Genomic DNA, 14,624 nt, shown 5'->3' on the forward strand with positions numbered 1-14,624 from the left:
AGAAAAAGAAGTTTGGACAACAAGTCTAAACACCTGAGTAGTTCAGTCTACGTACCCTGGTAGTAGCACTTTTCCAAACTTCCTTGGCTTCCTCCTACAAAGTCTGTAGCTCTAATGTAAGTTGTTACCTTCTCATGCTTCTGTTGTGACAGTTTGCACCCTATTTCTGATAAGGGTTAAGCAAGGTTTGTTTTAGGAATATTAACTGTAGTCATATACCATCTACCGTTGCTTCCTGGGCTTACAAGCATGTGTTTTTCTGTGTGAATATTTCCTCTATGGTGATAACTTTAACCATTAGTTGACAAGTATGAGTATCGATTTTTAAGCAAGGGATATCTTGCAGTAGGTGATTGTCCTGTATCACGTACTACTCCAATTCCAGCCATTTGCTTAGCAGGTGTTTCAGAGCAGGACTCTGGTAGCTTGTCAGGCACATTAAATGTTTGTTGACTTCAGTATAGTGAAAAACTTTCATGTAGACACCAGACTATTCATTCTGGATACAGCTGGTTTTCTGTAGTTGATAACTCTTGAGATATTATTTCACTAATAAATAGCAAATGTTATTCTATAAAAAAGCAAGGGGCTTCTGTTGATTCCTATAAGTCTTAAGCAGAACATACATGCTCAGGTTTCATTTCAGAAATCCCATGCACAGCAGTTTTGCATTTGTGAGGAGTCAGCCTCATTTCCATGAAGGTAATGGTAGTAAAGATTAAATGGTGAGCTCTAACTTCTTGATTCCTACCATGCAACACATGTCACTGAATGGACATGGAAAGCCTTCAGGTAGTTAAGTGGATGCACAAAGTGTCCTGGGCACTGGAAAAATGTTAATTTTCAATGTTACCCATTCCAAGTGTGAAGCTTTCAGTGCTGTGATGGTCACACACTGAGGCAGGCCAGGCGACTGAGTCAGCTTTCTGGCTGGAACACCCCGTGGATCACTAACATAGTGGTGTCCAAAAAAAAACAACAGGAGGACAAAGCCATCTATTTGGCTTAGAGTTGATCCACAACTGCATGGAATCAACCTTTTATTGAACATAAAAGTCTCATTTAAAGCTTCTCTGATTAGTATCTGCAAACTTTTATTGGATCCCAACAAAAGCATGTCAGAGTGTGTATTCATTGAAGCATGCCAAACAACTTTTTTCATGGATGGTGGCAAAAGAGCAGCAAGTAAAAGGGCTACAGTTGCTCATTTGGAACAAAGCTAAAAGATAAGATCTGGATTTGTTTTTTTTTTGTTTTTTTTTTTGGCTTGTACTTTATCCTTGGGATTTCTGAAAGCAGCTGGAACTTCTGCTAAAGAGAAATAGGATCTGGCTGACTTCGGCTGAGATGTGTGCTGTTCTGCCTGTGCCAGCTGAGCCCTCGCTCCCAGAGGAAGAGTCCACCCTGTGCCAGAGCAAAGCCCAGATCTCCATGGGAGTCCAGGAGCCCTGGCAGGAGATGGTGCCCAGAACCTTTGCACCCCGAACTGGCCCTGCCAACAGCATCTTCCTGAGCTGCTTCTCTGCCACAGGTACTGTTGTGTACCCCACTGCTGCCTCTGTGCTCTTACATCTTTCTATCTGGATTTCCACTGGTGCAAACCAGGACGAGGTTAGGTGTAATCTTACTAGGGAAAGGTCAGTGTCCTCTGGCATGTCCCACTGATTTTTACCTAAGAACAACTTCTAACACTACATGACACTTCCTACGTAACCATGAAATGAGAAAGTATCCTTAATAGTTGATTGCTGTAATAGATACCCCTAGTACTTAATAGGTCTGTTCGCATCAAGCCCACACCTCAATCTGTTTCTGTTGTCCTAGATGTTCTGTTGGTATTTGCAAGTCTGCAGCAAGATGAATGAATTGCAGACAGCAGAAATCCTCTGTCCTCTCACTATTGGTGTAACTTCTTGTGCACAGCAAGGTCTCCTCTGTAGTATGGAAAGGATGCATATAGATGTCTGGTAAATGGCCTTTTGACACAGATGGAAGATTGTGTCAAAGTAAAAATCATCTATCAAAGGCTAATAATAAAATCTCACAACAGCTGTATGGTAATGCTTGGCTCTGTTCTCTATCCGTCTTGAGTTTACTTATGTGGATGTGGCTGGGAATCCTGACAGACTGGTAAATGCTTTTAGAAGGAGGGTGCATAATGTGACCTATGCAACTTGCATAGTCATAAATTGCCCTTAAAGTTGCAACTTCCAGTCAAGCTCTTGACCAACAGCTCCTCACATTGTAGTCATCCCGTTCTGCATCCGACAGCTGTACGAGATGAACTCTAGGAAAGTTGCCCCAAAGTCTAATGCTATATTTAAGAGAAAAAAAGATGACCTGGAAACCTCAGGAACCTAAAGATAAGCCTAGGTTCATTTTGAGATGGTTACAATGAAAGAGAGAACCTTCTTACAACAGAGCAGCTGGTTCCCCCCTCCTGAAAGAAAGGGGTTTCCTATGAAGGGAAAGTGCCTTTTGGCAGGTGACATCCAGTAGAGCTTATCTGAGCTAGCAAAAGTAGAAGCTGCATTTAGAGACTGTGCATCTTGTATCTTGTAAACATCCACTGACATGGGAAGAGCAGTTTCTGCCACCTCACCCCTCATTAAAGTGGCTTGGAAGCATCTGAGATGAGCTTTTCATGCTCTTGGGGACTGTATTTGTGTTGGAACCTCTGTAAGGTATACGAGGAAGATTATGCCTGTGAGGGGTGAGTCCCAACACAGCCTTGAGCAGTGAGAATTCTTACTCAAGCAGGCAGCTGGCTGCTCTCCTGTGAGGCTCTTCTATAAGGAAGGGGAAAAAAGCTGCAAGGTAAACCTGACTATCTTCAAGTTGCTGCATGCTCTGTCCCAGAAAGACACTCTCTTGTTGAAGAGGAAATAGGGTGATACTGCCCCCTTCCTCTCTGTAATACTTCCAGCAGTGAGCAGAATCTGCTTCATCAGCCTTTCACCCATCGCTATCTGGGGACTTTATATCTGTTGGTAAAATATTGTGGCCTTCTCCACATACAGACTCAGCTTTTGCAGAGTCCACAGACAGTAGGAGCTATCAGTTTCAAAGATGAATTCGTTTAAAAAGTCAGACTGGCTTGGAGGGGAAGGGAGGGGAAGATCACCTTCTGCTTAGGCAATCAACCTCTACGACATCAGTTGTGTGCCAATGGGATATAATTGAAGATTTGAAACGTTTTGCTGTACATGTATTTTTTTTTTTTTCTAGAGGGTAAAATCATACAAAAGAGGAGGCTTTGTGCAGATGGGAGAACCAACTGGAGATGAAAGTGAAACCAGAAACGTCGTCGTTCTGAGTGGTGCTATCATCCTCTAATTTCAGTACTGCTTTTAAAGCCAATAGCTGTTCGTCGAGGTAGGGTTCAGGCTGCTGTTGCATTAGCTTTTGATAGTTCTGCATTATTTAAAAGTGGTGTAGAAACAGCTGTATAAATCAGCCTTCCAGATCAATTTATTAGATCACATTCTTCAGGTAGTTAAGGTAGAAGGAAGCTTTTAAATGGATTAGCAGTCTTTAATCCTTTCAAACACTGATTCAGTGGAGCATCTAAATGTGTTCTAAATTTTAAGCCCAGAAGTAGTTCCCTTTCAATCATGGGGACTATTTGTGTACTGAACTTCAAGAAACTGTCCAAGCACTTATCCAAATTAGGATCATAAATAGGGATTCTTTGGTGTGTCAGTGCAGTACATGTATGCTGGTCCTAATCTTTTCTTGACTGTTTCTCATCTTTATTCTTGTTGTGCATGCTTTCCCCAGTCAGCAACTTGAGCCCCTGCCTGTCTGATACTTTCTTGAAAAGCTATTGGTCCCTTAAGGCTTAGCAAAGCAGTGTTTTGTCACACATTCCACCCATGCCTGTTGTTAAAATAAACTTTTTTTTCTCCATTGTTCTTCGACCTCAGCAAAATTATATGGCTGCAGCTGGAAGCAGCGCTTGTGTTATGGCCTATTATTTCATCCCCCAAATTTGTCATTGGTTTTAAGATCAGTTACATGCATATATGCTCAGATGCAGCCATGGTACACTCTTCCATCGTGTGCACCACTGTTTAAGAGTGAATGTCAAAGAGGAAGCAGATGCTCTCCAAAGGTTATGACTTCTGAGCCTTATAGACAAGTGTCCCCAGCCCTTTCCAATATATTCTGTGTATTATTGATCTTGCTAACACTTGTACGGTTGCCCGCAGGCTCAGTTCTGCAGCCTGTTCTCAGGATTTCCCATAACTCAAATGCCTGATTAGCTATTGTTTGTCCTTCAAATGCAGCATTTAAAAAGAAGCATAAGCCTCAAGCCATTGGAGAGTTGTAGTTGTCCTTCTTTGAAGGAGTAGCAGCTCATATGGGAAACGCGATCCCCAATTCAGGGAGGGTGCTAGGCCAGGAATCTTGTTAGCCAGGTGTGAGGATGCGGATATGTGCAGGTGGGGATTTGTTTTTGGGTCATCCCTTGTCTCTGCAGTATCCGTGTGTTGCAGCCTTGGCAATAGAATTCAACTCCTCCTTAAATACAGCTGCTTGTGGAAGTATCGAAAAGACTTTTGGAGTGAAATTACAAACGAGTAAAATGATCATCTTCACAGAAGACACATACCTGCTAAAACGTTTTGAGCACCCAATTCCTCTTGTTCTCAAGTACTCATCTAACATATCCAAATGGCATTGAGAATCTCAGCCTCTGTGTGTATTTACATGTTGTCTCTGTACGTGCGACTTATACGCGCATTCTTTCACACATGCATGTTTCTAAGCTAAAATATCCATGTTTTGGTAGTGCTCTCACCACTGTGATGTCTGTTTTATTTTATGGAGAAAAAAATCAAGTAGCTGCATCTTGTTTATTACCACTAAATATAACTTCTATTCTACAGCAAGTGATTTTGTTTGCATGAACAGTGAGCCAAGGGGGGGGGGGAACAAGACATAATATATCTTAGCCAGCTTCAGTAATCTAGTCTTAGTAGTGTTTAAGTAGTAAAGGGAAAGAACAGAGAAGAAAATGGGTAGAAGTAAATGTTTGAGTTTTGCTATGTGAGTCTGTAACTCTAAAAATCTCCTTAAGTTACAAAGCTTTAAAGGAACAGGAAATACTGCAAAAAAGAACAGAAAGGAATTGCTCATATGGGGTAAACTTGCAAATAGACATCATTATTGCATCATAACCAGCATCCATCCTCATCTATAACCGAAGTAATATTACTGTCATGTTTTGAGTAGTGAATTCTACTGTAAGTTCTTGCGGCCAGGTTTTTTTCTTTTTATCTGTATAAACCACTTAACGTGAAGTTTTGTCTGGACAACGTAGCTGCTGTGGAAGTTTGGTATGGTTTTGGTGCTGTGGTGACTGCGTAGTGCAAAAAAGGCTCCAGCCAGCTTCACTGGTGCACTTTGTTAGACTTGCTGGTAATTTGTTAGTCTGGGTCAACATCTATTAAGTCATGAAAGCAGAAGAAAAAATATGAAAGATGGTAAAGTCCAGGCTGTGATGGTCTATCCAATGGAACTGCAAACCATGGGTACGTGATAATCCGAAATACACAGCGTTAAAAGCAAAAATGTAGCAAGGGATCAGCGTATGGTCAGTGTTCTGTGTACGTACGAAATGTCTGTGTGCTTCAGGAGTTAGAAGGTGAAGCAAGAAATTGAAGCTTATTGTTTCTAGCTGTCTTGTTCCACTTACACCAGTTTTAACATAGTCTGAATCTAATATGTAGTGTGTGTGTTAGTCCTATCTTGCTTGATACTTCCTTCTCAGAAGTTTTATAAACATGTTACAGCAGAGGGCAGTAGGAACCTACCTCTGCTAGAAGTTGTTTTGTATCACAAGCATGTCAGTACGTGTTTTTCCCCTCCGCTCCTCGTCCCTGCTATGATGATATTGAAAGGCTAGATAAAGCTGATAGAGGGGAATTGCCACGGATCTAGTGAGTGTGAGATGTGTGCTCATGGATACACTTCTAGCCATAGAATTGATTCTGTAGATTTGATGTATGCTCTGAGGGATTCAGGCCCAGGCTGATGGCTGTAACTGGGTAATTTCTACCTCCATTCAGAATCCTGTAGCAGCCGAAGGGAAACGATGTGCCGAACTGCATGGCTTACCCTGAAGCATGTTTTCCTGCTAGTTGCTGAAGTCTTTTAATCCTTTACTGAAATACTTGCCTTTAATTTCCCTGTATAATATCTAGGGTCAAAAGTACATGCATTTGGAGAAGCAAAAGACAATGTTGCAAGGCATCTTCAGCTGGGAACCGCTGAGATCCATCGGGTGATGTCAGCAGTGCCAGGATTACCTCCGCTCTGTGCATCTCCTCTCCACTTGCTCTCAGCATCTTCGCTTGGGTTTGGCTGTCATTGCCTCCCATCAGTTCAAATTAGTGTTCCAGTACTGAAAGCCACCTCAGTAGGTTTGGGGGTTTCCCTCCCATCCTGTTTTCACTTCCTGGTGGGAGATATGCGCGTACGCCCTCTTCTCTGGCTCCGTGGGCTCGTGTCTCGGCAGCGCACGCGTGCATGGTCGTCTCTGAGCCTAGCGCCGGTTCGCAGCTGAGATCAGCAGCGGCTTTGGAACTTGCTCCCTCTCCTTCGACTGGAAGTAGCCTGGGTCTGCTGAGCTTCCAGAGAACATTGCACAGCTCAGCTTTCCCCCGCCCCCGGCTCCTCCAGGCGTGCGAGAGTGTGCGCGTGGGAAGGAGGGAGTTGTCATTGTGAAGAATTGTTCAGAAGTGGGGGATTTACTCACTTCCTGGTTTGCTGGTGAGGATCTGTCTTATGCTTTGCTACACCTAGGATGTATTTTTTCAACTTTTGTTTCTGATAACTGTAGTATGTGTACAGATTGACTTACTGAAAAATACCACCAATTGCACGGACTGCATAGGGGTGCTATGGACATGGCTGTCTATAGAAATTCTTAGCTCTTGCAGTTACTCACATTTGTTAAACTGAGATGCTACTGGGTAGGCTGGTTTATTTTTTTGCCCTTTTCCTTCCTTTGCTTGTGTTATACTCGTAAAATAATCTTTGAATCTGGGACCCACATACCAGAATGATCTGCAAAGTGGGTTGCTTCTGAGACCAGACCCAGTCCCATCTGCAAAAGGATAAAGGCGCAGGCTACTCTCTGTATGGTTGCTCAGAGCTATTCAAGGATGGAAAATGTGAGAAGTAAGAGGTGAGCTGCAGCTTCCAAAAAGAAACAACCCAAAATCCAGCCAACCATATATCTTGTTCTGGTGTTCTTTCCCTGTTACTGAGATCAGGCGCACACCAGATGAAGTTCCATTTTGGGTAGATGACTGTCTTGTGAGAAGAGCACCAAGAGAGGAGTCAGGGAAATTAATTATTAAAGGCTTCTACTTTGATAATGCCTGTAGTTTGTCATGTAGCATTGTCATTAGTCTAGCACTGCATAATTGCCACTCTGTGTTCAGCAGACCCCTTTGTGCCATGCTATTCTGCCACAGGGGCACCAGGGCACGCTTGGAGGCCTGTCTGCCTGCTTCTCTGAGAGTTGTGCCAAGGACACCCTAATACAGGAACTGTGCATGGAATATGCACCTCTCTAGTCTGTTTTCAAAGCTAAACATCTCTACAAAATTCCTTTTAGAAACCAGTTTCAGTGTGCATAGCTATAAAGATTAACCATAAAGATTATCCATAGTTTAACCAAACTGTGCTAACGAAAGCCCCCAAACTGACCACTTGACCAACTAGTGACGTGATTGCAAAATAGGAAGTAACTTAGTGATTGTTCCCTTAAAACATAAACATGTGGACAGACAAGTGTGTACTGAAGATATATTTAAGCCCAGATTTCATACTTGGACCTGAGGCAACAGCAAATGGCATAAAACAGACATGTACAGTTTTAAGAATTCCTTGAAAATGCTTTGTTTGGTATGTTATCGCTGTTTCACCATGAAATGTGAAGAATGCAAGTTGAAACGAACCTCTGTTCTCAGCCCAGCCTGTTGGGCAGATGGGTATCAAAAAGCTATTTTCTTCTTTGGGGCATCAGAAAACTGAATGATTCATCCTGTAAAACGTACTGGGGCTGTGAAGACAAAAAACACAGATGATTAAAGGGAATTTTTGCATTTAAATCTGGACTTGCTGCTTTGTCAATGTAGGTATTTTTGTGTGTGAATATTTGCACTGGCTCTGGTTCTTGTTTTTAGGGGAGACAAGAATCACTAAGGCTGTGGGGGAGAAGCTAAACCGCATTACTCTCATCTAATTCAGAGCACTGCATATGCTGTGTGGTACCCAGTAAGGTAATTCTTCTCTCATGAAGTCGTGCAGTGGTACGTTGCTTACCATGTTTAAGTAAATGCCACTTACTAGCAGAAAATAGTGAAAATAATCAGCTGCTCAAAGGGCAAGAGCAAAATTACTGAAGAAAGAATTGAAATTTTTTAGGCACCCAGGCTTGGTGCTGCAAGTTGCTGATTGAGTGAAATGGACGCTTTTCATGTGAGTGGACACATTTTGTTTAAAATTTAAAGGAAAGCTTTTGAAGCTTTTTTTAATTTGACAAGCCGAAAGCATTTCATTCCAATTATAATTGAACATGTTTTCATACAATGTAAGTCTTAACAAAGCACTTTGAAAGGTAATATCAGTATTTTGTTTTGTCTTTGTGTGTGTGTGTGTGTTAATTGTAAAGCAAATTGAGCATTTTCTTCTAGAGAGGGCTGAAAGTCTATTTTGAAGTGAGTGCTACTTGAAGCTGGTCAATATCTTACGCAGGTGTGAGGTTAGCACCCTGCATAGTTTGGAGGGATTGGACTGCAGGAGCAAGAATATAGGAAAAAAATATATATTCACCCTGAGGTGTCACCCTGCACAGCCTGCCTAGTCTAACCTTGCTCAGATGTTTAACAGATAGGTGCTTTAATGTGCTTAACTGTAGCTGATTTGGAACCAGAAGCTTGTTGGAAATGTTGAAAATCCTAGCATTGGGTCTTGAGACTCCATCATGATTGGAATTCCCCATGTTATGGAAGTCTTGACTTTTGATAAGTTCTTATTGATACGGAAATTTGAGGAAAGAATCAAGAAGGATCCAAGAAGTATGGGATTGATCCAAATGGGGGGAAAAACTTAACAGTGGAGCACCCCACAGTTGAGGACCAGATAATATGATGGTGTTAGCTTCATTATACATGCTTAGAATACAGTAACCTAGAGAAAATGATCCTATCCTTACAAAAGGAGAGAGGTGCTACATTACCTGATAGTCTCCTGGTTTCCAGTGTCTGAGATCCACAGTCAGCCCTCTTCAGGCTGGTAGGTGATGAAATAGGATGGGAAAAGCTGGAGTGTCTACCTGGTTCTTCCTATTGGGTAGGGAATTAAGAGGAATTTGGGTTCTGTCTGTCATTGTCATTATTCAGGGCCTAAACTGCTAAGAAGTAAACTGTCTGTCCTTGTTCACTCTGTGGTCTGCTCTTGGCAGGGTGCTGAAGTGTCACTGTAATGTTACTAGCAGGATTTGTGACAGCGTGATTGTAGCAGTGCCCACAAGAACAAGCATTCAGGCAGTATTTTGTCACACAGGTCACTTGAGTGTCCCTAATAAGAAGCTTGTAGTACATGGTTAAGAAAGTAGCAGTACACTTGCTTCTTTATATTCAACAGATGTTTCCCAAATTAAGCAGTAAACTCAGATCCACACCATGAACTATGTTCCCTGGAGTAACATGCTCTGCTATCTCAGAATAGTTATGATTATTATAAATACCTATATTATATATACCTACTATATAAATACCTGGGTGCTCTGGGGATCGAGGGCTCATTGTTTCAGGGTGTGCAGAATATCGTCCAAGAGGGAGCACCTGATGTGAAGAGATTCAAGTTTAATGGAAAAGAGAGATGAAGGGAGCATTGCAATTTGCTTAAGTGATGTATTATCTCACTGGACTTTGCTTAACAAGCCTTATTCTGAAACACAGCTTTCACTTTGCCCCGTTTTCAAATTCTTTAAAAAATCCTTTTAGAAGAAATTAGGCAGAGGTTAATAGTAGCTTTACTTTGAAATCTGCTTATGCTTTACATAACATAAAAGCCTGCCTGTCTAGGTTAGATGTCTGCTTAGTTCTGTGCCACCTTGTGTGAACATAGCAAGTAAGATTCAGTTTAAAACAACAGCAGGTCAACTGAATTCCAGTTAATCCATGCCTTTCAACACACAAAAAGAAGGAAAAATAATCAGTGCAGAATAAGAATGATGCTCAAATGATGAACTTCTCATGTAGTTTCACAGAGTTCAGACACACAGGTGAGTCTAACCTGCTCATGCGGTGTGCACTTTGGGATGATTTCCCAGATTTCCCCTATTCCAACTGAGAGTTCGCCTCACTGGGGATGCTGCTGTGGCTAGCAGCCAGAGTTTGGGACATCTTCTAGCAGTTACAAGGAATGCTAGCTTTTCAAGTCAGTGCAGCCGGCCATGACAGGCTGTATAGATAGATGCTTCCAGGCTGATTTTTTTTTTTTTTTTTTTTCAATAGCTGGGAAAGGAAAGCATTCCTGGGTTTGAGACCTGTCTCTAGCTGGGAATTAGTCAGCGCTCTGCCAGCAGGCAGCTCTGCGGGCCCTGCTGGCACACTGCTGTTATGCTCCCTGCTGCTGAGCTCTGCATCCTACCCCTCAGAGAGCGAGTTGGGTGCCCAGCCTCCATGGCCACAGAGGTTTTGGTCACACACATACCTCATTCAGAGCTGGCCTGGGTATTATGGCACAGCACCACATCGTGTGTGTGTGTTTGCAGTCAAAAATACATTAGCTTGCTGAGCTGCATGGCATATTCGTGCCTAGCTAGCTCCCTGCTTTCACTTCTAGAATTTTCTACTACTTTTGTTGTTGCTTTTCAGGTTTGCCTCTGGTCTTATAGGGATATCTGTGGCTTCATTTATTTCCTGCGGGGGAAAAAAAAAGTGCTAGCTTGCATTCTCACTCAGGGAAAATCTAAAATATCACTGAGTCCAGGGTTTTCTGCCCTTCAGTTGGCCAATTCAGTAGCTTTTGGGTGAGGTCCTAAACTTGCTTCTGCTCTGTTTTCCTTCTGCTTTAACAGCACTTCATATATTTCTTCCCTTGTAATATTTCTCAGCCCTTGGTAGCACTTGAGAAAAGTTCCAGTTTAATACTGTACGTGGCTGCTGTTAATGTGCCAGTTACTGTCTTCCATCTCACTAAGGATGCTGAGAAAGAGATATCTGGAGATTTCTCCCTTTTTTTCATATTTCAAATTCATATTTATTCTGACTCAGTTTGCAGTGTTTAGAAGGATCTTAGTTTGCATGACCTGGCTCATATCTGAGACAATTTGAATCAATTTAAGAGGAAGCTGTGTGTAAATGTTCTTCTATCATCTAACCCTATATCTGATACTTCCTTTTAGTCTGGTGGTGGTATGTCTAAAATGAAACAAACAGCAGCAATATCAGCAACTGAAATTAACCAAAGATTTGTGCTTTAGAGACCCAGGCAGCAGATTACTCTTACTTCACTTATTCTCTGTATGCCTATAGATTCTTTCTCCCCTCTCAGAATTTGTTCCTTTTCGTTTTATTGGCAATAGACGCTGTCATTACTGTCACATAGCAGAACTCAGCAATTTTTCAAGGACGCTTTGCTATATTGTGCTTTCTGTCCCAAGATGGAAGTCAAATGTGTTGGCAGAAACATAGCAGAACCCAGGAGATGCTTCCTCATGAAGAAATAAGATGCAGCCGGATGGGCTTGCAGAGCTGTTTTGGCTGACTTCAGTGCTCAGTGGGCACCAGGAGCTGCTGCCTTTCATTGAGGTTTCCACGGGTGCTGTAGCTCCTGGTTCCCTGCACATGATTCACCATTTGTCCACACGGTTTGGTGTCTAAGTGTGGTGGGATGGCCCCAGCTGGCACCCAAAATCCCAGCCAGCTGCTTGCTCACTCCCCACCGCCTCAGTAGGACAGGGGAGAAAATAGGAAAAACAGGAATGAGAAAGCTCGTGGGTCAAGATGGAGACAGAGATCAGTTGCTGTTGGGGGTGGAACAGACTCCTAATCCTTCCCTCCCAACCCCTTCCCTTAGGGCCTGCGTTGTTTTCACCAGAGGCCGTGCTCAGTCCCTTCCTTGGGGAGCATGGTCCCAGCATGGCAGTGCCTCTCTGCCGCTTCTTTCCTGTCAGGCTTCTGCTCTGGTGCAGGCCCTCCATGGCTTGCTGTGAATATCTCTTTCCCAAACCATTAATTAAGACAGGATTCAGTACTCCGAACACTGGTGGCCACCCTGGTTCCTGTTCCCCAGAGGCTGTGGCACGTGGAGCAGCAGCACCGGGAGCAGGCCCGAGGATGCCAGTGTCTGGGGAGCCCACACCTCTCTGGGCCTCCATGGTTGGAAGTGGAGGTGCTCAGCACTTTCCAGGATTAGGCTATCAATAGTAAACCATTTTAAATGTCTCAAAAGCAGTGCTGTGATGACAAGCCAAGTAATTAATTGCATTACTTTTAATAGACCCTTCAAATACTGCCAAGTCAGTGACATCTGCCACAGTGTGGTAATACCTTCAGGCAAGAACATTTTTAACGCAGCAATACCTCAAAAGGCAGTCTGCAGATAGGCTGGAAATGGCTGTGCAGGGGATAAAATGTTTTAACAGACTGTTAAGCTCTCCTGCTTATTGCACAATCAAAAAAAAAAAGTCCATCCATCCACTTACTGATGGAAGATTTAATTAGGAGCTACTTCTAAAAACACAAAACCTGTCTGCCTAGGCTGCACTCTGCATTTCCTGGAGAGGAGGGCCAAGTACTCCTGCACCTTATTTGTGTTTGGTATCAGTATTGCTATTGCTCATTTTAGTATAGTTATCTTTGATACCCAATGGTGAATCAAATCCAGGCAAGGCCTCATCCTTGGCTGATACAGCCAGGCTTGCCCCAGAGCAATTAAGCACACTGATTAGCAGCATCACAGTAAGTGGAGCTGGAGTTTTCATACAAGCACATATTTACTTGCTGCTCTTGTTCTCTTGGGGAAAAAATCAGAAGATGTTACTGAAATAGCTTGTTTATTGACCTTTTCTAATTTCTGTGTTCATAAAATAGTCTTGTTTATTAACAAGTCATCTTTAGCTGAGAAGCACTGTGTTCCCTGAAACACTTTGTGCAGAATTTGTGAATTGAAGCTGGACAAACAGAGTATCAGGGAATTCATTTCAGAGGATATGATCTCATTACCACACTTACTATTCATCTCTTGAGATGGATAGATTTTGGCTGGCAGCTGCAACCTCAGAGATAAGTACATCTATATATTTGAAGGAAATGGAACCTTTTAAAAAAGGTATTTACTATTTCATTTTCATGCTTGTGTCAAGCCTCAGGGTTTAGATTAAAGGCCAGGCTTTATTCCTGTGTTAGTCCTTGTGCCTGGTCCACTCCTATTCAGTGGAGTTAAAGTGGAAATAAAGTGACCTAACTTGCAATCCTGCTCCAATGAATCTCAGGAGGGCTGACAGAAATGCAGCTTTCTACGGTCTTCATGACTCAAGCTCTCTTCAGGTCTTCGTGACTCTCCTGCTCTAAGAACTGTGTGCTGCAGTGGCAGTGCAGAGATGGGGGAGTTGGCTTTACATCTCAGAGGAGTGCCTAGGTTATTTTTTGGAGCTGCTCTGCCTCCCTGTTGTGAGCGCTGTGCATGTGGCAATGGCAAATCACAGATCCTGTGGTGCTTCAGAAATGGAAAGGAGGAGAGGGACAGAGTGCCGTGCCAGATGGAACTTTATTATTTAAAAATGTCAGCACTTTGAAAATAGTGGAAAAGATGCCTAAAACCAGCGTGGAAGATGGGAGGGTTGTTCAGTGGGTCTCTGTCATCTTTGTGGCATGGAAACAGCTGGCAATAGTGCTTCAGTGACTGGAAATCCCCATGGTCATTTCCAAGAGTCATTGATAGCTTACATGGAAATTGGGCAAGTAATTTTACAAAGGAGCACTTCCCAGTTGATTCCTTCTCTCTGTATGCTATTTCCTCAGTAAATGACTGTTTTGTTGCCAAAACTTACTTATTTGGCTGCATTGTTTGTACAATCTTCCTTTGCACATGATGTGCCCACACTTCAGAGACTTTCAGAGGACTCATGATTTCCCCTGACATTAGCTAAGCCTTCTGGAGTTCAGTATCTGAAAAAGGAGGCTTGCTATGTTCCTTTGAAGCAGCAAGTGAAAAACCCAGCCTCCAGAGTTCAAAATCCAGAGCCAAAGCTAGGTCACAGCAACTCTGATGCAGTGAAGCATTTAGGTGGGTGAGTAGGCAATGTCAGTAACTCAGTTCCTTGGGGCTGTTCTGTATCAAGTTAAACGCGTCTGTCTGCTTTGCTGAGCTGCAGCTCGTGCCCCAGAAGCTCAGGTGAAATGAGAGATTGATGCCGAGGGGCCAAATCTCCCTGTGTGCAGATCTGTCTTCAGTCATGTCATAAGGTGAGCCTGACCCTTCAGCATATGGGGGTTGAACCTACTGTTGTATTTACTTTAGATGAGGGGAGCTGACAAACTCACGTGAGAAGGGGAGTGGGCTTGTTAGGAGATACCTGTACAGATTAGGAATGG

The 14,624-nt window shown here is 42.9% G+C and overlaps 1 long non-coding RNA gene across 4 annotated transcripts in view; it reads left to right on the top strand.

Moving 5' to 3' along the window:
* The window catches only part of LOC309876923, a 53,358-nt gene that overhangs the window by 1,646 nt on the left and 37,088 nt on the right, over positions 1–14,624 (top strand). For all 4 annotated transcript variants that reach the window (XR_014317282.1, XR_014317283.1, XR_014317284.1 and 1 more), the window contains exons 3-4: positions 1,300–1,531; positions 3,229–3,375. This is a non-coding gene — a long non-coding RNA (uncharacterized lncRNA). The remainder of the gene's footprint in view (positions 1–1,299; positions 1,532–3,228; positions 3,376–14,624) is intronic.

This window comes from Aythya marila (assembly GCF_965140915.1).
Source record: "Aythya marila genome assembly, chromosome: 3".
Classification (NCBI taxonomy): domain Eukaryota; kingdom Metazoa; phylum Chordata; class Aves; order Anseriformes; family Anatidae; genus Aythya; species Aythya marila.